This window comes from Felis catus, chromosome D1, assembly GCF_018350175.1.
Source record: "Felis catus isolate Fca126 chromosome D1, F.catus_Fca126_mat1.0, whole genome shotgun sequence".
Lineage (NCBI taxonomy): Eukaryota > Metazoa > Chordata > Mammalia > Carnivora > Felidae > Felis > Felis catus.
This window is the reverse complement of record NC_058377.1, coordinates 87,795,239-87,818,197: the sequence shown is the minus strand read 5'-3', so window position 1 is coordinate 87,818,197 and position 22,959 is coordinate 87,795,239. Positions and strand designations below refer to the sequence as shown.

General features: G+C 46.6%; 1 long non-coding RNA gene across 3 annotated transcripts; it reads left to right on the top strand.

Moving 5' to 3' along the window:
* The first annotated feature begins 1,682 nt into the window (after window positions 1-1,682).
* LOC109492083 lies at window positions 1,683-11,085 on the top strand. 3 transcript variants are annotated; one of them, XR_006586495.1, is made up of 4 exons: window positions 1,683-1,742; window positions 2,785-3,581; window positions 6,890-7,087; window positions 7,752-11,085. It is a non-coding gene; the product is annotated as an uncharacterized LOC109492083 (long non-coding RNA). The 3 variants fall into 3 exon arrangements; XR_002736306.2 differs by lacking the exons at window positions 1,683-1,742; window positions 2,785-3,581 and adding an exon at window positions 4,352-5,325 and having other exon boundaries at window positions 6,887-7,087; XR_002145805.3 differs by lacking the exons at window positions 1,683-1,742; window positions 2,785-3,581 and adding an exon at window positions 4,360-5,325.
* Window positions 11,086-22,959: the final 11,874 nt, after the last annotated feature.

The window sequence follows — 22,959 nt, the reverse complement described above, 5'->3', positions numbered from 1 at the left end:
ACTGTCAACGCAGAGCCTGATGCGGTGCTGGAACTCAATAACTGTGAGATCATGAACTGAAATCAAGAGTCCCTTGCTGAACTGACTGAGCCACCCAGGCTCCCCGGGGAGTTTTGTTTTTTGTTTTGTTTTTGTTTTTTGTTTTGTTTTGTTTTGTTTTTAATTTCCTTAAGAGTTTGGGTCCTGGTGCCAAGAACGCTCTGGTTAGTGTTTCCTGTCCTTCATCCTCTGGGCTGGACATGGGTACAGCCTCTGTCATCTTGCACGTCCTACTTACTAAACATAGGGCTAACCTACATCCCCTTCTTCCTTTGGCCTTTCCCCCAAACGAAATTATATCAGTTTGGGACCAATCAGGAGAAAGAAGCCACACGGTAATCTGAGCAGAGGATGTTTAATGTAAAGAATCACTGACGATTAGAGGGGATTAGAGTAACAGAAGATTGGCTAGTAAGAAGTAAAGGGAACTCTGAAATGAAAAAATGCAGAGCAGATAGAGGGAGGAGCCACCACCTCTGGGGTTGAGATAGAATGCCCAAGGGCGTCCCCTCTCCCCCACTCCGCCACTGCCCAGGCATGGCGGTGGCTCACTGGATGGCAGAGAAATTGCTGGGGCGCCAGGAGAAGCTGTTCATGGGGAGGTGTCTCGCTGGAGGCACTCTTCTATTGAACTGCGTTAAGCGGGTGCCAAGGGAAGCTGCAGGCCATTCCGCACTTCAGGAGCTTGGAATTAGAGATCCTCCGAGTGCCAGCGTAGGAAGCTCCTGCTGGAGAAACCATGCACACCCCAGGAGCCAGGCACCAGAAGAATATATATATATATTCTATGGCAGGCTAATAGAGCTGGAATATTTGGAGTCGGCTGGGGAAGCGAAGTCGTCTCAGGAGAAAAGTGACTGGGAAACAGGATGCTGCAGCAGACGCTGCCTCCCTTTTGGGAGCGGAAGCCCCGGAGCTGCCTACTGGCCTCTTAGTTACAGACTGGTCTCTTGGCTTAGTCCCGGATGAGACATACCCAGGGACCGGTGGTGTTTGAAGCGTTCAGGAAGATTGGAAGCTGGGAGGAAGAAGATGCTTATATTTATCTTTTTTTACCTGTGCCTGCAAACCTCTAAGTGTGTGAGCAGCAGCCTCAGGTGACCATCCCCAAATGAGGGGCTATTGCAAGCTATTTTCATGATTTTTTTTTTCTCCTGCAAGCATCAGAATAAACCTAGGAGGGACGCGGTGTTATACAGCGGGGGAACCAAAGCGTTAGTTGGAAGTACCTTGCCCAAGGTCGCCCAGCCTTCTGAGGTACAGCTGGCAAGTGATCCTGGCCTCGGGCTCCCACTCAGGCTGTGCACGGGGACCGGCTGGCTCTGAGTTCCAGCTGCACCCAGCCCAGCTGCACCCCTTCTCCTGCACAGGGCACACGCTGCCTCACTTCCCCTGCCCTGACAAGGACAGTGATGAGGGGAAACATTAGCTGACCATGGCAGAGACTGCAACAAATTATCATTTCTCTCCCCCCCCCCCTTTTTTTAATGCTTATTTATTTTTGAGAGAGAGAGAGAGGGCGCACACCAGCAGATGCACGTGAGCTGGGGAGGGGCAGAGAGAGAGGGAGACTGAGGATCTGAAGCCAGCTCCACGCTGACAGCAGAGAGCCCGTGTGGGTCTCGAACTCAGGAACCATGAGATCAAAGTCAGACCTGAGCTAAAGTCGGAGGCTTAACGGACTGAGCTACCCAGGCACCCTGGTAGGTAACTTCTCTATTGTAGTTGTTTAAAAATAGTTTTCTTTAAATGATGACTTATATCAAATAGAGAACAAACAAATAAAAAGTTGAATTTAACGAATGTTGACATTTTGAAATACTGGTGTCAGAATTCTTTCTCTCATAAATAAAGCATTACAGATACAGCTACAGCTAGGTCTATTCTTAAGAACTATATCTGCTCTTAAGAGGAAACCACTTTAATGGAGTTGGTGACTGACTCCCATGTACTTTTCTATAGACATGTGAAGCCAAGAGAAATATATCACATGGCTTTCTGTGTTTTAATTTTCACAAGGGACATCATACTGTTCATATCCCCTTCAGAGGTTGTTCTTTTAAGTTTATTTATTGAAAGAGAGAAAATGAGCAGGGGAGGGGCGCAGAGAGAGAGAGGGAGGGAGAGAGATTCCCAGGAAGGCTCCGCACTATTAGTGCAGAGCCCAAAGGAGGGTCTCGAACTCATGAACCAGAAAATCATGATCTGAGCCAAAATCAAGAGTTGGACACGTAACCAACTGAACCACCCAGATGCCCCTTCAGATTTCTTCTTAATGAGCCCTAGAGTCCTTTACTTGTCTGGATACCTATTCCCAAAGTTTTGCGAAGACGGGCATGAGGGAAGGGTACGCTAAATGACAGAGTTGGTGACTTAATGCAGCAAAAAAAAAAAAAATCTTTTTCCATGATTTTTGCCCCCAAGTGCATTTTTTTGGTGTGTATGAAATTGTTCTTTTTAAAATAAATTTTATTTAAATCCAAGTGAGTTAACATATAGTATAATAGTGGTTTCAGGAGTAGAATTTAGTGTTGCATCACTTGCGTGTAACACCCAGTGCTCATCCCAACAAGAGCCTCCTTAATGCCCATCACCCATTTAGCCCATCCCCCACTCAACACCTCTCCGGCAGCCCTCAGTTTGTGCTCTGTATTTAAGAGTCTCTTATGGTTTGCCTCCCCAACTGCATTTTGAATGGCAGACACCTAGGATCAAACTCTCATTGTCCGTGTCTTTTGTCCACAGTCCAGGTGGATTTTGTGGGCTATGCTGTGCACCTGAGAACAGCCTAGAAGGAACAATCTCATTCTTTTATCAAGAAGGAACACGCCCCAAGAAGAGAAGTTTCTTGCTCAAAGTCACAGATCAGTCAATGGAAAAAGAGGAACCCTCATCCAATCACTTATTAATTAATTTAACAAATATTTAGAGTGTCAACTGTGTGCCAGGAACACAGCTACCTGGAAAACCCCAGGGAATCAAAAGAAGGACATTCCTATCTTTTCGCACCGCTATTCTAGTGGACAGAAACACGTAATAGACTAAAAGGATAAATCACTTAATATTAGAAGGGGTAAGTGTGAAGGAAAAAAGAAAAAGCAGGCCTGGACGTGGAGGGGACAGGTTGCAGAATTCAATAATATGCTCAAGGTAGGCCTTGCTGAGATGATGAGATCTGAACAAAGACTAAAAGAAGTGAGGGAGAGAGTAGAATATTCCAGGCAGAAGGGGCTCCAGAGCAAAGGCCCTAAGACAGGAGTTTGCTGGCAAGTTGTAGGGACAGCAAAGAGACCATTGTGGCTGGAGTAGAATACCTGAGGGATTGAGGGACTAGGAGGAGAAGGGGCCAAAATGTCAACGAGGGGCCAGAGTGTGTAGACCCTTGTAGGCCATGATGAAGACTTCAGGTTTTTTTATTTTGTCTTGTCTTGTAGGCTCCATACCCAGCATTGTAGCCCAATGTGGGGCTTGAACCCATTACCCTGAGATCAAGACCTGAGCTAAGATCAAGAGTTGGATGCTTAATCAACAAAGCCACCCAGGTACCTTGTAGATTTCCGTTTTTATTCTGAATGAAATGAAGAATCCTTATAGAGTTTAAATAGAGCAGTGACTTGTTCTCACTTAGGCTTTATGGCAGGTTTGTTGAGGAGAGACCACAGTAGGGTAAAGCACAAGCTGGAGGTACTTGGGAGGCTGATGTAGCAATTTAGGCCAGACATGAGGTACTCATCCTGTGGATGAGTAAAGGAATGGTAAGAAGTGAGTGGGTACTGAGCCATCATATCTACTGTTCCCTTTGACTTGTGTGCTCTTCCTTGTATATCTGTTTTCTCATCTTCTTAAGGTCTCTGCTCAGAGAGCACTTGTTTAGAGAGGACTCCCTTGACCAACCTGTATAAAATATCAATATCCTGCCTATATATACCCTTCATTCCATCCTTACACTGGTTTTTCTCCATAGTGTTTATCACATTGGGCGTATCTCTCTTCCCCCTTGCTATCTCCCTCCCCTGACCAGAGTAAAAGCTCTGTGATAGTAAAGACTTTGTCTACTTTGTTCACTGTTGTATTCCCAGTACTCAGAATAGTACCTGACCTGTAGTAGCAGCTCAAAAGTAATATGTTAAATGATGAAGTGAATGAATGGATCTCATTTCCTGTATTAGTTATCTACTGCTGTGTAACAAATGGCCCCCAGACCCAGGAGCTTACAATAACATTGATTATCTCACACAGTTTCTGAGAGCCAAAAGCTGAGAGCAGCCTAGGGAGTCATTCTGGCTCAGAGCGCCTCATGAGGCTGCAGTCAAGCGGTGCTGCAGTCATCTGGAGGCTTGACTGGGGCTGGAGGATTTGCTTCCAAGATGGATCACTCACAGAATGGATCACTCACAGAATGTGGCTTTTGGCAGAAGGCCTCATTTCCTTGCCTCATGGGTTGTCTGAGTGTCCTTACTTTGTCCAGAGCAAGTTATGAGATGAGATGAGGGAGCGAGCAAGAAGAGAGAGAAGGGAGCCCCAACGGCTTTTGTAACCCAACTTCGAAAGTGACACGCCATCACTTCTGCCATATTCTCCAGTCACACAGACCAACCTTGAGACAGTGTGGAAGGAAACTACACAGAGGCATAGATACCAGAAGGCGGTGATTGTGGGGGCCATCTTGGAGGCTAACATAACACTCCTTTTTAATCAAGACCTTTCTCCTCCCACCTCCAGCCAATCACCTGTAGCCTGCTGGTAGTAAACTGGTGACCCACAGCTATATCCAGGGCACGTGTGTTTTTTTGTTTGTTTGTTTCTAAAACCATTACCATGTTTTAGGTTATTAGAGGTAACATTAAAAAAAAGGGAAGGGCAGGGGCGCCATGGTAAAGGTGGGGTGGTGAAGGCCTGTTGCTGGATGACAGTTGGGCGGTTGGAATGAGAAGGCCATGGAGAATCTGAGACAGTTGGAAGGCAGTCCTGCCCGGGGCAGAGGGATGTGGGAGACAGAGGCAAGGGAAAAATTTCAGAGGTGGGAAGAAAGAATAAAGAATAGTTCCCTGCAGAGAGAGAGGGAAATCAGGGTAGGATATGATCTGAGAGAGAGTTTCATCTGCCTTCACTGTACTTGAGGCAGAGAGAGGCACCATGAGGACAGGGTTCTGCCTTCTGGGAGCTCACGGCCCCATGAAGGAGGCAGGCACACTCGCAAGAAACTAGGCTGCAAGGCTGAGTGAAAGGAATTTGCCAATAAAGCTGCAAAATCAGGTCACTGGATGCCAGAGGAGGGGGTTGAAAGTAAGTCTGGGACTCTCTGATCCTGAGATGAAGGCGGGCCATCCGGAGGGGGTGTCCCGCAAGCTCAGAGGTGGGGGGGGTAGGATGGGACTGAGATGCAAAGCTTTGTGAGTAAATGAATCAGGGAAAGGGGGCATTGATCAAGGAGGAATGAGACATCCAGGACCCAGCCGAGACCACCTGGAGAACTGGACACAGAACGGCAGAGGGGTTTAAGCAAGGGGTCTGGAGCCAGACAGCTTGGATTTGAATACTGATTCTGCCCCTGGTTGGTTGGGTCTTCTTGGGTCTCTGTTGTCTTCTCTGTCGTCTATTAAATGGGTACCTACGGTGAAAGCTACGTGTACTGGTGAAGTTACATAGTAAGGGTTCAGTCGATGGTAGGCAGCCCTAAGGTGGTGTAAAATCACTGAAGTTCTGGGGGTAGAAGGCTTTAAGGAGAATTGGGTCAGGACCCCAACAAGGAACATCTATTGAGCACCTGCGTGTGTTATTGCATTAATTTTCATGCAGCAACATTTGAGGAACCGTTAATCAGCTCAAGTTGACAGATGAGGAAATAGGCTCATAGGTAGGAAGTGAGTGGCACAGGGTCACAGAGCAAGACAGATGTGGAGAGGAGATGTGAAAGCATGTCTATGCAGCCCTACAGCCCACGTGCCCACATTGCCCTTCAGGAGCCCCCAGGAGAGCAAGGAGATTGAAGATGTTGGAGGAGCTGCTGAGCATGAGGGGAGGGAGCAAGGTGTGTGGGGCTGCAGCCTGGTGGCATGAGAGGGTCATGTAGCACTGAGCAGGGACATAGGACTTGTCTTCAGGTTAGGAGGTACAGAAGAGGCTATGGGGTGTCACTGATGGAGAAAGGCCCCTCAGGGTGTGGGAAGGGCTGAAATCAGGGTCACAGCTGACGGAGCTTAGTTTTGGAAAAAGGAAGAGAGGGAGTTGATTGACCAGAAGAGTCAAAGGTGGTGCCGTGCTTGCTCTGTGGGGGGGACAGGCAGATCAGCCCTGAGACATTGGTGAGCTGGTAGGACACACCCAACTGGAACCCTCAGCGTTTAGGCAAGGGCTCAGCAGGGCGGGGAGGGGGGAGGCCTGTGGGGAGAGAAAGCCAGCTGGGTGTCAGAGCAGCCTGCAGTCTGTCCATCTACATCCCCATCTGCGTAGGCTTTTTACAGATTGTTAGAATTTACTGGAAGGTCAAGATTTAACAAAACAACACATTCTGTCTTCACCCAGGCAGCTCACCTGTCAGGGGGGCCAACGGGGGGATGATGCTGTAATTGGTGAAGTGCAGGGTACTGTGGGCACCTCGGCAGAGGCCGCAGTGCTGACATGAGTTCTCAGTTAAGAGCCTAAGGAAGGGCGTGGGGAGGGGTGACGTAGGTGAGAGGCTGTAGATTGGGGCATCAGCTTCAGCAAATGTTGGAGGAGAGACAACACATCGCAGAAACCGAAGTTCACCGCCGCTGGAGTATGTGGGTGTGGGGAGAAGCTTAAGGGCCCGGCAGCACCTTGCACTTTATTTTAATGAGGTTAATGGGGCCATTAATGTCTTGAGCAGGGACAGCCATGATGAAATTTATCTTGAAAGCTGCCTCTACTTCCTCTGTGGGATGTGAATTGAGCGCACGCATGAGTGAAGGCAGGAAACCAGGAGACTGTGGTGGTCTTGCAGGGGACAGATGACCCGGCCGTGTCAGGAAACAGAGCGGCACGCTGAAGCAGTCATCCAGGGAAGGACCCAGGAGTCTCAGCAATTGTGAGGACCATGTCTTACCCCTCAGCATGAGGGTCATGTTGCGGGGAGGGATGGGGTTTGTGCGAGGGGCAGGGGTAGCCGGGAGAGTTCAGTTTTGAAGCTGGGTTTTGATGCACATGTGGGACATCTGTGTGGTCATGTCCAGCAGGAGCCACAGTTGGGGAGCGGTGCTTTACAAGGGCTCTGGAAAGGAGGTGATGGCTGGGGAGCTGTCAGCACTAAAATGAAGCCCCAAGTCTGGGGTACAGTGTGTGGGAATAGGAAGATGGTTCAGCCTGGGAGAAATGAGGTCAAGGTTTGGCTTTGTTTTTGAAGATGGACGAGATGTGAGCTAATTTAGACCTGGGTGGGAAGGAGCCAGTTGAGCAGGGGTGGTGGATCCCCAAAGAAGGGAGGGAACAGGAATGGACAGGTGTTGCTGAGAAGTTCAGAGTAGAGTGTCGAGTGCCAGGATCCACCCTGGGCAGGAGAGGGCAAGGGGCAGGGGCCGAAGGTCTGAGGGAAAGGGAGACAGGTTGATACGGCTGTTCTAAAGGCCAGGAGCGAGAATTGAGCAGAGACACTTGGGAGGAAGCCCCAGTAGGCACCGAGGGCTGCACTGGGGTTGGAGACCAACACTCCACCTGGGCAGGAGAGGGTGATCTTTGACCGATTTTGTCCACAGGACCCTGCGGCTTAGGCGCAGAGGAGGAAATGGACAGGAAACTGAGGTTTGGCTGGCCCCACACAAAGGACAGGCCACAGCCTCCACCCCGAATTCCAAAGGCATGGACAGAGAAGTATATGCTGCAGAAATGATAGTGCAGCCAGCAGACGTCTACGCCTGGGGCTGAGAGGTTTGGGCAGCCCTTGCATGGGGGTGTAAGGAGTCTCCTGGGAGAGACTTCTTCCCCCTGAGGGGCAACAAAGCCAGGTTCTGACCACTGGTCCTTCAACTAAAAGAGCAGGAAGCTACCTAGAGGATCCCCACAGGGCAGCAGCCAAGCTCAGCAAGAGAGGTGTTGTTTGTAAGGACATCTGAGATGCTCATGTCCAGGAGGAGGAGATGCTCATGTCCAGGTGCTTGGCTCAGCTTTCGCCCCCCAGCCGGTGCTGCCTGGGGGCTGCTCAGTCAATACCTGTGACCACAAACCGCCCTTCACACACCAGTCATACCCCTGAGCAATACCCACCCCATCCAGGGCTCCTTCCAGACGGGGAACACTTGCCCACAGAGCACATCACTTCAGGCACACAACCTCGTGGAAGGGGGTGCTTTGATACCGGTTTTGTGAATGAGAAAAGAGCAGATCGGAGAAGTTGAGTGATTTTTTTTTCCCCTAAGATCGCCCAGCTTGTGTGTGATGGAATCCGATCACAGCACATCCTTTTGTCTTTTGACATCCAGCTGATGTTCCATGGTTGTTCCCTTCCCTGGGCCTATCTGGCAAGTGGCAACCCGCCCCCTGGTCAAGGTCACCTCCTAGCTGACTCCTGCCTACTGGAACATAGCTGGGGGCAGCTGAGGAAAGCCTCCCCACCCTGATGATGGAGCGTATGATCTTTAACCTCAAGTAGGCATGGCTGGGGGTGCTGTCTAGCCCACTCTTCTGAATGATTATTTCATACCTTCTTCTCTGACCTCACACCTTCTGGGAGCAGCCAAGGCCTTGGCGTGCTCCCTGGTTGACAGTGGGAGACTGAGGCAGGGGCTCTGCTCCAGAACCGTGGCTCCCTCCCACCCTGAGTAAGCGAAGGGCTGGGCCTTTACCTGCACTGCCCCCTCCTCTGCCCTGTCCAGAGATCCACAAAACAAGCAGATTCCCCACGGTTTGGCAATAGCTACTATTGACCCCAATTAACATTTAATATGCTCTCGGGAGAGAAGGTGTTTTTGAATAGAGGTTCCATTAATACTGCATTTTTCTCCGAATGTTCAGGGATGTGGGAACCATGACGGAACCAGTCTGTCTGTGTCCTCACAGGGGAGAAAATCTGGAACTGTATAGGCAGGCTCTCGCCTGACTGCGTCTCACCTGGGAGGGCTGAGCTGACACGTGGGGAGATTCACTAACCCTAACCCCAGCATCTCCCAGAACACACTGGGCCTCACGTACCACCTCTGCCTGAAGAGCACCAGGAACCAAGGAGAAATGTGTCTTTGGGGCAAGATAACCTCTCAGAGCCTCAGGGCTCTGGCCCAACTCTGTCACGGGTCACAGAGCAGAGAGAGTCTGACTAGGCTCTAGTCTGCCCCTGCCCCAGGGCCACGGTATCTTTGGTTCACAAGCCTCTTTGAGCCAGTAATTACTTAGGGAGCTTTAAGAAACATATTGCAAAAAAAATTATTTAAAAGCATTCCGTTTCTAATCATAATTCTAGCTTTGTAACTGTCTAAATGGCTGCTGGAAACAGGCATTTCCTTCTTGGGCTGGAAGTTGAGGTGACCTTCTTTAGTGGCCAATACTGTCTTTTAAAACCACAAATCTCAGAGTTGACTCTGGCAGGTTGCGTGTCTACAGACACCTGGCCATGCAGATGATATGACTCCCAAAGAGGAGTCCCTTATGGGTAAGACACAACAGCAATCACAACTGAAGAAGTGGCAGAAGTCCATAAAGTCCCCTCAGTGGAGGCGTCAGTTCAAATGGCTGGAGTTGGCATTCTTCTAACAGGGAGACTAGGCTGGGGGTTTTGCTGGAAGTGGACCTGTCAGATTTCCTGGCTCCCGTAGGCTCGGTGGCCCCAGGCCACACAGGCGGGTTGGCAGGAAGGTTCTAGTGCAGGAGCTGGTAGGCCTGGGTGGGGGTGGGTAGAGAGGCAGAGATGTGCAGAAGGACTATGCCCTGAATTGTGTTTCTGAGAGCTAGGAAATAGTACCCAGGTTAGAGTGGGCACCCTCTGCAGAGTCATTGTTGAAGGTGCCAGGAAGAAAGGCCTAGAAGGAGCAGGGGGAGAGCCACGCCTCGGCACCAAGACTTCCCTGTTAGGTCCCAGGCCCTGGCAGCTTGACCTCCTGCCCTGTTCCTGTGAGCCTGATTTCCTGCCTCTTAGTTTCAGTCTCTTAGTTCTAGTCTTGGGGGGATCCTTGCACTGGCCCGTGGCCACTCCTCATCACTCCGTTCCCGGAAGCCTCTCTCTCGGGCTTCCCCAGCACCACCCCCAGGCTGCTTCCCCAGAGCCCCAGAGCTCTCTGGATGCTGTGAGCACTGTGCAGGAGGAGGGGGGATAGGGAGCACCCCCTGCAGACTCCCGGCCCCCTCCCACAAAGCGTCATTCTGGCCGCCTGGCCTGGAGTTTCCATAATGATGGTAACGAATTTAAGATTCCAAGCCGAAGTTCCACTCTTTCAAGTGGTTCAAATATGGCAATGATGGGGAAGAGGAATGTGGGGACGGAGTCTCAAGGTGAATGGGGTGGGCGTGGGGGTGGCAGGCAGGCCTGAGGTCCATTTTCTCTCTGAAATTTCTTCTATACCCTTTCGTTGCTCCCCATACCTCCAATGCCCCACCTTCCCTCCCTCTCAGCTGCTACACTGCTTCCCATTTAAGCCAGAAAACAGAGAACTACCCCGATTTTATCAGTAGCCAGCAATTCCACTTAAACACTGGACCCTACCCTACTTCCTGGTCAAGGACATCCCTCCTGGAATTGACCTCCATCCACCTGCACCATTAGTTGTTCCCTCTGTGGGGGATCATTTTCAAGCAAATAAAATCATGCTGGGAGAGTCAACATTTCAAAATCGACTCTATTAAGGTATTATAATTTGGAGATAAAATGCACCCACTGTTAAGTGTGAAGTTACGTGAATTTTGACAAATATATATACCCGTGTAACCACCGCCACCACCGTCAAGATCTAGAAGATTGCTATCAGCACGCCCCAAAAAGTATCCCCTTGCTGAGCACTATCCCCTTGTAGGGACACAGTACAATTTGTTCATGTGTTTGCCTGTTGATGTGCAATTGGGCTGTTTCCACTTTTTAGCTATTATGAATAAAAAGTGCAGTGAACATTCACGTGTAAGTCTTTGCATGGAAACATGTTGTCACTTCTCTTGAGTAAATATCAAGTGAAATAGCCTGGCCATATGATAATGTATATTTAGTTTTATTAGAAACTTCTAAACTGTTTTCTGCAATGGTTGTACCATTTGACATTCCCAAAGCAGTCCATGAAAGTTCCAGATGCTACACTTAGTACTGCCGGGGAGGAGGGCGGGGGTTCCCCAAAATTTAGCCACTCGTGTGTTTGTGTGTGTGTGTGTGTATGTGTGTGTGTAGAGGTATGTCCATTTTGTTTGCAATGTGCTTTTCTCTGACAATTACTGATGTGGAGCACCTTTTCATGTAACTGCTGGCTATTCACACATCTTTTGTGAAGGGTATGCTCACTTGCCTACTGTATTAGCCTTCTACATATCACCACAAATATGTCAGATAAAACTAGAAAAATAAAGCACATTTATTGTCTCACAGTTTCCGTGGGTCAGGTACAGCTGAGCTGAGTCTTCTGTTCCGGTCTTACGGGCTGCAGGGAAGGTGTTGGGCAGTGCTGGGGTCCCACCCCCGGCCCAGGTCTCCTTCCAAGCACACGTGTTTGTTGGCAGAATTCATTTCCCTGCAGCTATAGAACTCATGGTGCTTTGCTTCAAGGCCAGCAGGAAAAATTTGCTGCTGCCTCTCGAACCTCACTTAAAGATTCACCTGATTAGCTCAGACCCACCCAGGATAATCTATCTCCCTTTTTAAATTTTAAATTTTTGTTTTTGAAAGACAGAGAAGAGAGAGAGGAATGAATGGGGGAGGGGCAGAGAGAATCTCTCCTTTGATTAGCTTTAATACATCTGTCAAAATGCCTTCATATAATATAACTTAATCATGGGAGTGACATCCATAATATTCACAGATCCCACTCATACTCAAGGAGAGATAATTATACAAGGGCATGGGTCGGTCATTGGGGTCATCATAGAATCCTTACCACCCCATTTTTAATTGGTTTGTCTCCTTTTTGAGTTATGGGAGTACTTTATAAATTTGGGGTATGAGTCTTATGTAGATATGTATATTGTAAATATTTTCTCCTAGCCCCTAAGTTTGCCTTCCCATTTTCTTTTTTCTTTTTTTTTTTTTTTTAATTTTTTTTTTTAACGTTTATTTATTTTTGGGACAGAGAGACACAGAGCATGAACGGGGGAGGGGCAGAGAGAGAGGGAGACACAGAATCGGAAACAGGCTCCAGGCTCGGAGCCATCAGCCCAGAGCCTGACGTGGGGCTCAAACTCACGGACCGCGAGATCGTGACCTGGCTGAAGTCGGAGGCTTAACCGACTGCGCCACTCAGGCGCCCCTGCCTTCTCATTTTCTTAGTGTTTTTGGTAGAACAGGAATTTTTAATTTTGATGAAGTCCAACTGTCAACTTTTACAGTTCATGCTTTTTATCCCTCCACAAGGAATCTTTGCTTTCCCAAAAGTTGCAGTATTTTAAAAGTTGCAGTTCCTATGTTTTAGAACCTTGATGGCTTTAACCCTTACATTTAGTTCTGTGACTCCTCATGAGTCAACTTTTGTGTATGATGTGAGTTGAGAGTTGAGATTCGCTTACTTTTCCAAGAAGATACACCATTTTGCCAGCAGTATCTGCTGAAAACACCATTTCCCCCATTAAATTACTTTAATTTTATTTTAATGGTATTTTAGCTGAAAATCAATTTTGTGTGTGTATTACATGTATGATATGTATGTATTATATATACAATATAATTCTAGATGATTCTATTGATTTCTCTTTCTATACTTAAATGTACAGTAATCTCTTTGATTACTATGTATTTACAGTAAGTCCTAAAATTGGGCAGATTATGTCCCTCAGCTTTGTTCTTTTCCACAATTTTTTTGGCTATTCTATGACCTTTGAATTTGTAAGTTTCGGCTTGTCAACTTCTAAAAAAAAAAACAAAACAAAATAAAAATAAGCCTGCTAGGATTTTGATAGGGATTGTATCAAATGTGTAACTCAACTTGGGGAGAAATGCCATCTAACAATATTGAGCCTCCCATCCATAAACCTGGTATTTATCTCCATTTATATTCTTTCCGCATTTTTAGAGTTTTCCATGTACATGTTTTCCATATAATCAATTAAAGATTTCCCTGAGTATATATCATATTGTAGGTGCTATTATAAATGGTATTTTTACATGTTCATTGCTGGTGTATAGAAGTTGAATTGATTTTTGTATATTGACCCTGTATGTTTTGACTTAGCTAAATTCACTTAATAATGTAGCTGATTTTTTATGTTTCCTTAGGATTCTCTATATACATGATCATCTGCAAAAAAAGTTTTGGTCCTTCCTCTCCAGTCTGTATGCCTCTTTGCACTAGCTGAGCTCTCTAGCACAATGTTAGATAAAGTTGGAGACGCCAGACGTCTTCACCTTGTTTCCATTACTATGGAGGAGAGCCAGCCTTTCCTGAGGATTATTCAACAGTTGCCAAGTCTCAGCCATAAGTTCTTAATCATTTCCCCTCAGTGAGGCATGCACATGCATATAAAATTTTGTATAAGTTTCATTGGGTTGACCCCCCACCCTTGGAGGCCATATGTGTATTTATTTGATTCCACAGACCCATTTAATAAATCTTATAATAAGAGGAAGATAAAAGATTTTTAGCTGTTTGCAAGAGAAATGGAAAAGGAAGGAGATCCCTCAACAGCTGAAACTCTTTTTTTTTTTTCATTTAAATCCAGGTTCGTTAACATATGGTGTAGTAATGATTTCAGGAATAGAATTTAGTGACTCATCACAACACCCAGTGCTCATCCCAACAAGTACCCTTCTTAATGCCATCGCCTATTTAACCCATCTCCCACCCCGATACCCCTCCAGCAACTCTCAGTTTGTTCTCTGTATTTAAGAGTCTCTTATGGTTTGTCTCCCTCTCTGTTTTTTTCTTTTTTAATGTTTATTTTTGAGAGAGAGAGAGCACGAGCAGGGGAGGGAGACACAGAAACTGAAGTAGGGTCCAGGCTCTGAGCTGTCAGCACAGAGCCCAATGACGGGCTCAAGCCCACAAACCATGAGATCATGACCCCAACTGAAGTCTCGTGCTTAACCGACTGAGCCACCCAGGTGCCCCAACTCCCTCTCTGATTTTATATTATTTTTGCTTCCCTTATCATCTGTTCATCTGTTTTGTTTCTTACATTCCACATATGAGTGAAATCATATATTTGTCTTTCTCTGACTGATTTCATTTAGCATGATACACTCTAGTTCCATCCACATCATTGCAAATGGCAAGATTTCGTTCTTTTTGATCACTGAGTAATGTTCCCTTGTATGTAAGTAATGGTGTGTGTGTGTGTGTGTGTGTGTGTGTGTGTATATGTGTGTGTATATATATACATATGTATATATACATATATATATCATACATATATACATACATATATCACCTCTTTTAAACATTTTTTTAATGTTTTATTTTTTGGGAGAGAGAGAGACAGTGCGAGCAGGGAAGGGGCAGAGAGAGAGGGAGACAAAGAATCTGAAAGAGGCTCCAGGCTCTGAACTGTTGGCACAGAGCCTGACACGGGGTTCGAACTCACGGATGGTGAGATCATGACCTGAACCGAAGTTGGATGCTTAACCGACTGAGCCACCCAGGCGCCCCTATACCACATCTTCTTTATCCATTCATCAGTCAATAGACCTTTGGGCTCTTTCCAAACTTTGGCTATTGTCGAAAATGTTATAAACATTGGGGTGCATGTGCCCCTTCGAAACAGCATACCTGTATCCTTTGGATAAATACCTATTAGTGCAATTTGGGGGTTGTAGGGTAGTTCTATCTTTAATTCTTTGGGGAACCTCCATACTGTTTACCAGAGTGGCTGCACCAGCTGGCATTCCCACCAACAATGCAAAAGAGATCCTCTTTCTCCACATCCTCGCCAACATCTGTTGTTGCCTGAGTTGTTAATTTTATCCATTCTGACAGGTGTGAGGTGGTATCTCACTGTGGTTTTGATTTGCATTTCCCTGATGATGAGTGATGTTGAGCATTTTTTCATGTGTCTGTTAGCCATCTGGATGTCTTCTTTGGCAAGGTCAACCACTGAGACTTCTCGCCAAACCCCTCGACTGCCGGCTAGCGCAGGCAGATGCCCGTACCCATTTCTATGAAGATGGCAGCAATGGGCCCCAAGCCAAGTGGAAGACACGTATAATTTGGAAGACCAGGGGACCAAATCTTCCTTAAGGAAGGAGTAAGCAATGATGCCATCTTGAGAAGGTGATTTTTTCAACAGCTGCCAAATCTCCCTAATTAATAGAACAGTAGACACCAAAGGGAAATAATCTGGAATCTATGAATGCACAACTGATTGTTTACAGCATTCCAGAGTTTCCAAAGATGTCGGCATCAGTAAAGCCTTAAACCTATATAATTATTAAAACCCTTATTGGAATAAGGAACTATTTAATAGTTTTGGTGTTCCTGTCTCATACTGCTGTCCAGTCACAACATGAGGAAACAGCTTACCCTCTGGGCACTTCTTTAGAAAAAGGGACACCCTGCACTGGATTGGCTGAACAGTGCAGATGGGGTCATCCTGGGTAGCAGTTTCCTTAGGAAATGCTTTACTTTGGAAGGCTCCAGTGAACAGTGAAAGGGATGATGTCCTGAAAGGTTTGTATTGCTTTGCAAATAGAAGATAGCATTATTTGATTTCTCTTCTCCCCCCTCCCCACCACCTCCAACCCCATATAAAAACATGGATGGCTGAGAAGCAAAATGGTACCTACCTATCCCTAAGGAGGCCAAATTGAACGAGGTCTCTTCCCAAAACACCCAGCATCAGGAAAGATGGAGTGTGTACCTATGTGGTGACGAGATGTCATGGAAGAAGGACAAGGGGGCATATCACCAGTGCCATACGGTATAAATACAAAATAGGGTTTACTGGCGAGAAATCTGACAAGCAGAGAAGTGCAATGTACATGATTCCTCAACAGCCCAGAATCCCCAAGAGAGGTAGGCCAGGCTGGGCAGAACTGGGCTGGATACATCATGGAAAACCATGGTAAAGAGGGGCCCTCCTATCATAAAGCTCTAAAGATGTACAAGGATGGGGTGGAAGGTTAATGCTGGACTTCTACAGATTTCTCAAGGTGGAGTTTTTGGGGATCCCCAAGAATATCCTGACTAAAAGAGAAAGAGTAGGGGAGACAGGGGTCCCCTCACCCTGAACACCACTGTCCTACTCCCCTGGGGTGATGGAAGTTCTGACACTGCCGTAACTGTCTGAAAAGCCCCTAGACATGAACCCCTGCTACTCTCCAAATGACTCTCTGTTTACTCTGTATCTTCTCTGCCATCCCTGTTCTTGGCCACAACCCACCACTGAGGGCATTCTTCTTCCAAAAGTCCCATCTTGTCTAAGTTCTGAGGGCCTGGAAAAGGATGATACTAAGGGAACCCCTGTGTCCATCTTAAAGCCTCTATCCATCCAGCCCCCTGTGGCATCTTTCTGAGGCTCAGCTCACCTGTGACCCTCTTGGGCTCAAACAGTTTCATCCATGTTTCTAGATTGAAATCTAGAACATTTCATGAAAAGCCTTGGTTCCTTGGTTCCTCTATCTGGACGTTGCTGTCTCCGTGAGCTGTGCCTCCGTCCTGTTTTATAGCGTCAACTCCCACTGGTCTGCAGGCCTCCCCTTTGCCTCACTCATACTGGGCTCATTTGGCCCCAGCAATGCCCATCATTTGTCCTGGACCTCTGGTTTGAAATGTGGCCCCTACCATCCATGGGTCACTGACATCCAGCCAGTCCTCTACTCGTGCCTCACCTGCAGAAAGTCCTCCTTGACGGTAGCTGCCCTCACTCCCTCTCTCTCAATCCCCTGGTTTCTGGGAGCACGTAAGCTTTGAACCTCAGCCCACACAGAGTTGGGGTTACTCTCCAGTTGATTTCTATAGCTCTGTCCTAAATGCTTCCATCAACAGGAGCTCCTTGAACCAGGGACCACACAGCCCTGAGATCACAAAGGAGGGAAAGAGCATTCCTTAGTGCCCCCCCGCCCCCCCCTGCCTTGCCCATGCCTCACCAAAACATGGAGGACTATGTGCTGCAGAGGAAACAGAACAGGCAGAATGTCAGAACACTGGGTTCTGTCCTCCAACGAGCCTTAAGGCTATTGTTTCTATCTTTGGGCTTCAGTTTCTACAGCTGTGAAACGGAACTGTGGGGCTGGGCTAAGTGATTCCTAAAAGCCTTTGCAGTTTTCAGGATTCAGTGTTCTCCATTCCTGGGTGTCAACTCTCTTTGCATATCAGAATCACTGGAGAAACTGAAAGATTATCAACACCTGTGCCCCTCTCCCAGGCATATAAGACGCAACTGGCTTGAGATGGAGCCCAGGCCCCCAGGATTTTATAAAAGTTCATCAGATGATTCTAATGTGCAGACACGATTGGGAACCCGAGATCCTGAGTTTGGCTGGGGAGCCAGCTGATTAGAAGGACATGGTTAATCCTCGGAGCTATGGTCTCGTGCTGCCCCCTGGTGTCCAGATTTCTCACTACAGACAGATTTCCACAGCATCTAAGTTTTTGAACCTGGGGGCAGGAAAAATGTGACTCAGGAGGAGAACAGTAAGAGGAGAGGAGAAAAAGACCTAGAGGTCTCCATGACCCAGAGGTACACAGATTCACAGGCATTTCCCTCCCCGCTTTTCCCTACGACAAAGTGCCCCCAGAGACTGAATCCTGGAGACAGTCATATCTGCATTATCGTGAAACCTGTCCCTCTAGGTCCAGGGGCTGGGTGTAAGGGGATTCAGAAGGAGAAAAGTTCAAGGAGTTCCTGAGACAGCAACGCCAAGCAGGAGACTTGAGATGATAAGAGATTATATGTAGGAGGCAGGCTTGATGTTAGCTCTATCGTTATTTACTGGTAACTGTAACTTCAGGCAAGCCTTGGTGATGACTGCCCACCTCACAGCACTATTCTGAACACCAACGTGCTCACGGACAAAGTATTCTGTCAAGATCCCTGGAATTTTAATAGACTCCACACTGTCCAAAGTCCAGGCCCGTTTGATGTGAGGTAGGGCTTCCCAAACCTGGTTTGGGAAAAAACTGGGTAAGTGTTCTTTCTTTCGTTCTTTCTTTCTTTCTACCTATCTATTTTGAGAGAGAGAGAGAGAGAAAACAAGCCAGGGAGGGGCAGAGAGATAGGAAGAGAAAGAGAATCCCAAGCAGGCTCCAAGCTGTCAGCACAGAGCCCAACGTGTAGTTTAAATTCACAAACTACGAGATCATGACCTGAGCTGAAACCAAGAGTTTGACCCTTAACCGACTGAGCCACCCAGGCACCCAAGTTTTCTTTTCCTTTCTTTTCGTTTTTCTTTTTTTTTTTTTTTACCATAAAATAAAAGCATTTGCAAGTATTACTTTATCATCACAATGCAATCTACATTTTATTTACAAGACCAAGAAGTTTTAAAATCTGGTAGTCTTGAAGCCTACAGGTTAATAAGGCTCAGGGGAAGTGGAAGCAAAGGGGTGGGCTGAACAACTCCCCATTTTGTGACAGCCCACAGGACCACACAGGGGTGGGTATGTTGCTACGGATGAGACCAGGCTGGGCATGTATATGAAAGCCCTGGGGGTCTTCTCATCAGCAGCAGGCCCCAGATGGGGGGGAGGCTACGCGTCAACATGTGGATGACCTCACATGTGGGCCAAGCTCCTTCTCCCCTCTGGTGCCTTCCAGCACCAACCCCTGCACCTAGTACATTCCAATCCATGCTTCAGCTCTCACCTCAAACCTCACCTTCTTAGGGCAGACTTCCTTCACACCCCCAAGTCAAACGCCCCAGTTTTCAGTGTTCTCAAAGCATGCTTTATTTTTCCTTCAAGGATCACGATTTTAGTTCATTTTAAGACGAGCTGTTTGGGGTCAGTATGTTCCCAATGAGTGTGAAATTTTCACAGAGGGACTGAGAACCCAGCACAGCACCTGGCCCATCACAAGGAGCTCAGTACGTTATTGAATGAACGAATGAATCCCATCCTGAAAACCAACACTCTTTTCTCATTGTCATCCCCAATTTTCCTCTCATTAATTCAGGTCAAGGGAATTCATTTCAACGTGGTCAGCATAGCCACTTTTTACTTACATTAAAAAGAAATCATTGGGGCACCTGGGTGGCTCAGTCGGTTAAGAAGCCGACTTCGGCTCAGGTCATGATCTCGCGGTCCGTGAGTTCAAGCCCCTCGTCGGGCTCTGTGCTGACAGCTCAGAGCCTGGAGCCTGTTTCAGATTCTGTGTCTCCCTCTCTCTGACCCACCCCCATTCGTGCTCTGTCTCTCTCTGTCTCAAAAATAAATAAACGTTAAAAAAATAAAAAAAGAAATCATTGATTTATTAGGCTAAATTAATAACAGATTATTCATACATTAGATATAGTAACAAAATTAATGCCTCAGCATGCCGTTGATCTCCACCTTTTTCTAGAAACACTTGAGTCTAACATCCTTCTTCTTGCTGCCCATGTGCCCATTTGCTGTTCAGCTTTGTTTCTAAGAGAAAATAGAGGCACTTGGGTGGCTCAGTCGGTCAAGGGTCAGACTCTTGATTTCAGCTCAAATCACGATCTCATGGTTCATGGGATCGAGCCCTGCAGTGGGCTCTGTGCTGACAGCTCAGGAGCCTGCTTCGGATTCTCTGTCTCCTTCTCTCTCTGCTCCTCCCTGACTCACACACGCATGCTCTCTCTCTTTCTCAAAATAAAAAATAAAATAAACAACAAAAAAGAGAAAATATATGCATATACCCCACCACTTCAATTACAGTGCCAAAGTAGCACTACAAAATGATCTCTAGTCAATGTAGAGGCCAAGGGCAGCAATTAACCTCATACCATCCAATGCCTGGCCATAGGCATTCCTGGTCAGGATCACAGGTAAGAATTGTGCTCATCTGCTTTCCACAGGTAGGATAACTATCGGGACCATGCTGCTCAAAATATGGTCCCAAGACCAGCAATACTGGCATCACCTCAGAGCTTGTCAGAAATGCAGAGTCTCAGGGGCGCCTGGGTGGCTCAGTTGGTTAAGCATCTGACTTCGGCTCAGGTCATGATCTCGCGGTTCACCAGTTCAAGCCCGCGTGGGGCTCTGTGCTGATAGCTCAGAGCCTGGAGCCTGCTTCGGATTCTGTGTCTCGCTTTCACTGCCCCTCCTCTGCTCATATACTCTGTCTCTCCCTCTCGCTCTCTCTCAAAAATAAACATTTAAAAAAAAATTTTTTTAAAGAAATGCAGAATCTGTTTTCTCCCCAAACCGAAGAATAGGATATGTGTTTTAATAAGCTACCCTGATAATACACTCACATAAAAGTTTGAGAACGGCTCTTGTTGGCTGCAGGATTACCAAACTTCAAAGTTCATGGATCCTCTGAATAACACTGAGTACTCGCAGATCTGGGTGTCGAAACCCTTTCTCCCACAATTCTTCAAGAAATTAAATCTTAACTAAATCTGAAGAGGTTAAAAAAAATTGTCAATAATTTTCCAAGCTATTTTGACCAACAAAAGCGTACTGCTTACAAATCTTGCATTGGCCTTATTCTTCTGATGACACTCACTTCGCTTTATCTGCTTCGTGTTTACATCGCCTCGGCAAAGAGACACTGGGTCGGTCAGTGTCCCTGAGCTGTGGCCATGTTTAGAGGCTCATTCCTAGAAAAATCAATTAACTATCTATTGCAATTTAACTTTCACAGCAAAAAATACCTCTAAGCCTTGATGTGTCTGGCTAACACATGACAGGAAGCTGTGGGAAACTAGATAGAGGATAAGGATGGGTAAGCACGAACATACTCTCCAGGTCCACGAAAATGAGTATTCATTCCTTACATGGCCAGTCAGCTCACAAGAGATTCTCATGTGATGAGAGCTGCTGGCTGGAATCAGCCCACTTTTGACGTTCTGATTCCTTCCTCCACAAGAAGCCATGTGAATTTTTTAAAAACATTTTTATTATTGTTTTAATGTTTATTTATTTTTGAGAGAGAGAGCAGGAGGGAGACAGAGGATCCAAAGTGGGCTCTGCTCAGACAACAGAGAGCCCGATGCAGGGCTCGAACTCATGAACCATGAGATCATAACCGGAGCAGAAGTTGGACACTTAACCGACTGAGACACCCAGGCACCACACCTGCCCCCCCTCTCCCCCCCCTCCCGCCCCCTGCCCCGGCCATGTGAATTTTTTATGGTTGTTGTTAATGGTTTCCTCTTCTAGAGAAAAAGATAAATAACTAAACTTTTCTTTTAATTAACAGTTTCAGGAGCACCTGGCTGGCTCAGCTGGTAGAGCATGCAACTCTTGATCTCAGGGTTGTAGGTTCGAGCCCCATGTTGGGTGTAGAGATTTCTTAAAAAAAAGAAAATATTTTAAAAACAAACAACCACCACCACAAAACATTTTCAGATGAGCTTAGGTGTCAAAAGCCAGGTTTCTGAAGATCTGACCACTACTAAAGAAGGTGAAAAAGAGGGGCGCCTGGGTGGCGCAGTCGGTTAAGCGTCCGACTTCAGCCAGGTCACGATCTTGCGGTCCGTGAGTTCGAGCCCCGCGTCAGGCTCTGGGCTGATGGCTCAGAGCCTGGAGCCTGTTTCCGATTCTGTGTCTCCCTCTCTCTCTGCCCCTCCCCCGTTCATGCTCTGTCTCTCTCTGTCCCAAAAATAAATAAAAACGTTGGAAAAAAAAAAAAGAAAGAAGGTGAAAAAGACTTTGTAGACGGATCCTGGAATGTAGACTTATAGGCAGAACATGAAGGCTACCCTTTCATACCCAGTCAAGCTAATTGTCCTCTGAACACCAAACAAGGCTCTACGGTTGGCAGAACTCTTTAAAGCATAAAAATCGAGTTTGACTATCATATTCGTTCAGATGATACTAAGACATTTGAATGACTTCTCTGAGATCACGGGAACATCTTGTTCCTATCAAAGCAACAATTAGCATCTGGGTCTTCCGATTTGGAATCGAGTGCTATTACCATCTATACCAGCCTGCTTGTGAAACATAATGTCTCTCTTTATGGCACAAGAAGAGCAATGACAACAAAACAGAAAACTAAAACCACCTAAGGGCAGGGACTGTCTGCTTATCGCTTTACCCAGGATCTCATAACATCACGTATTCACTAGTACTCAGTAAGTATTTGGTGAACAATTTGCAACAGATTATAATGTAATAAATATTTCCGAGTGACCTACAATTAACTAGGCAGCATAGAGGCAAATTTACATTTTCCCTTCATTTTGCACTACTCTTACCGCCACCATTAGTGTTATTATTAGCGTTGTATGCAGTTAATACATAAGGTAAAGACATAAAAATACGGAGGATCACCATTTTCTCTCACTTGGAAGAGAAGAAAAGAAGGGTGTCATGGACGCCTGGGTGGCTTAGTTGATTAAGCGACTGACTTCAGCTCGGGGGTCATGATCTCCGGGGTTGTGAGTTTGAGTCCTGAGCTCTATGTTGACAGCTCGGAGTCTGGAGCCTGCCTCAGATTCTTGGCTCCTTCTCTCTTTGCCCCTCCCCCGTTTGCGCTCTCTCTCTCTCTCTCTCTCTCTCTCTCTCTCTCTCTCAAAAATAAATAAACATTAAAAAACTTAAAAAAAAAAAAAAGAAAGAAAGGTGGCAGAAATGGGTGAATAGTATTTCTTGGAACCTGTAGAAAGAAGGGTTACCTTAGACATAACTTGAAAATTGGCAAGGTCCAGAATTTATACATAATTGTCTTTTTTCACCAAACATATTTTCAGAGGGAATGCTATCCTTGAATTTTGCCCCAGTTTAT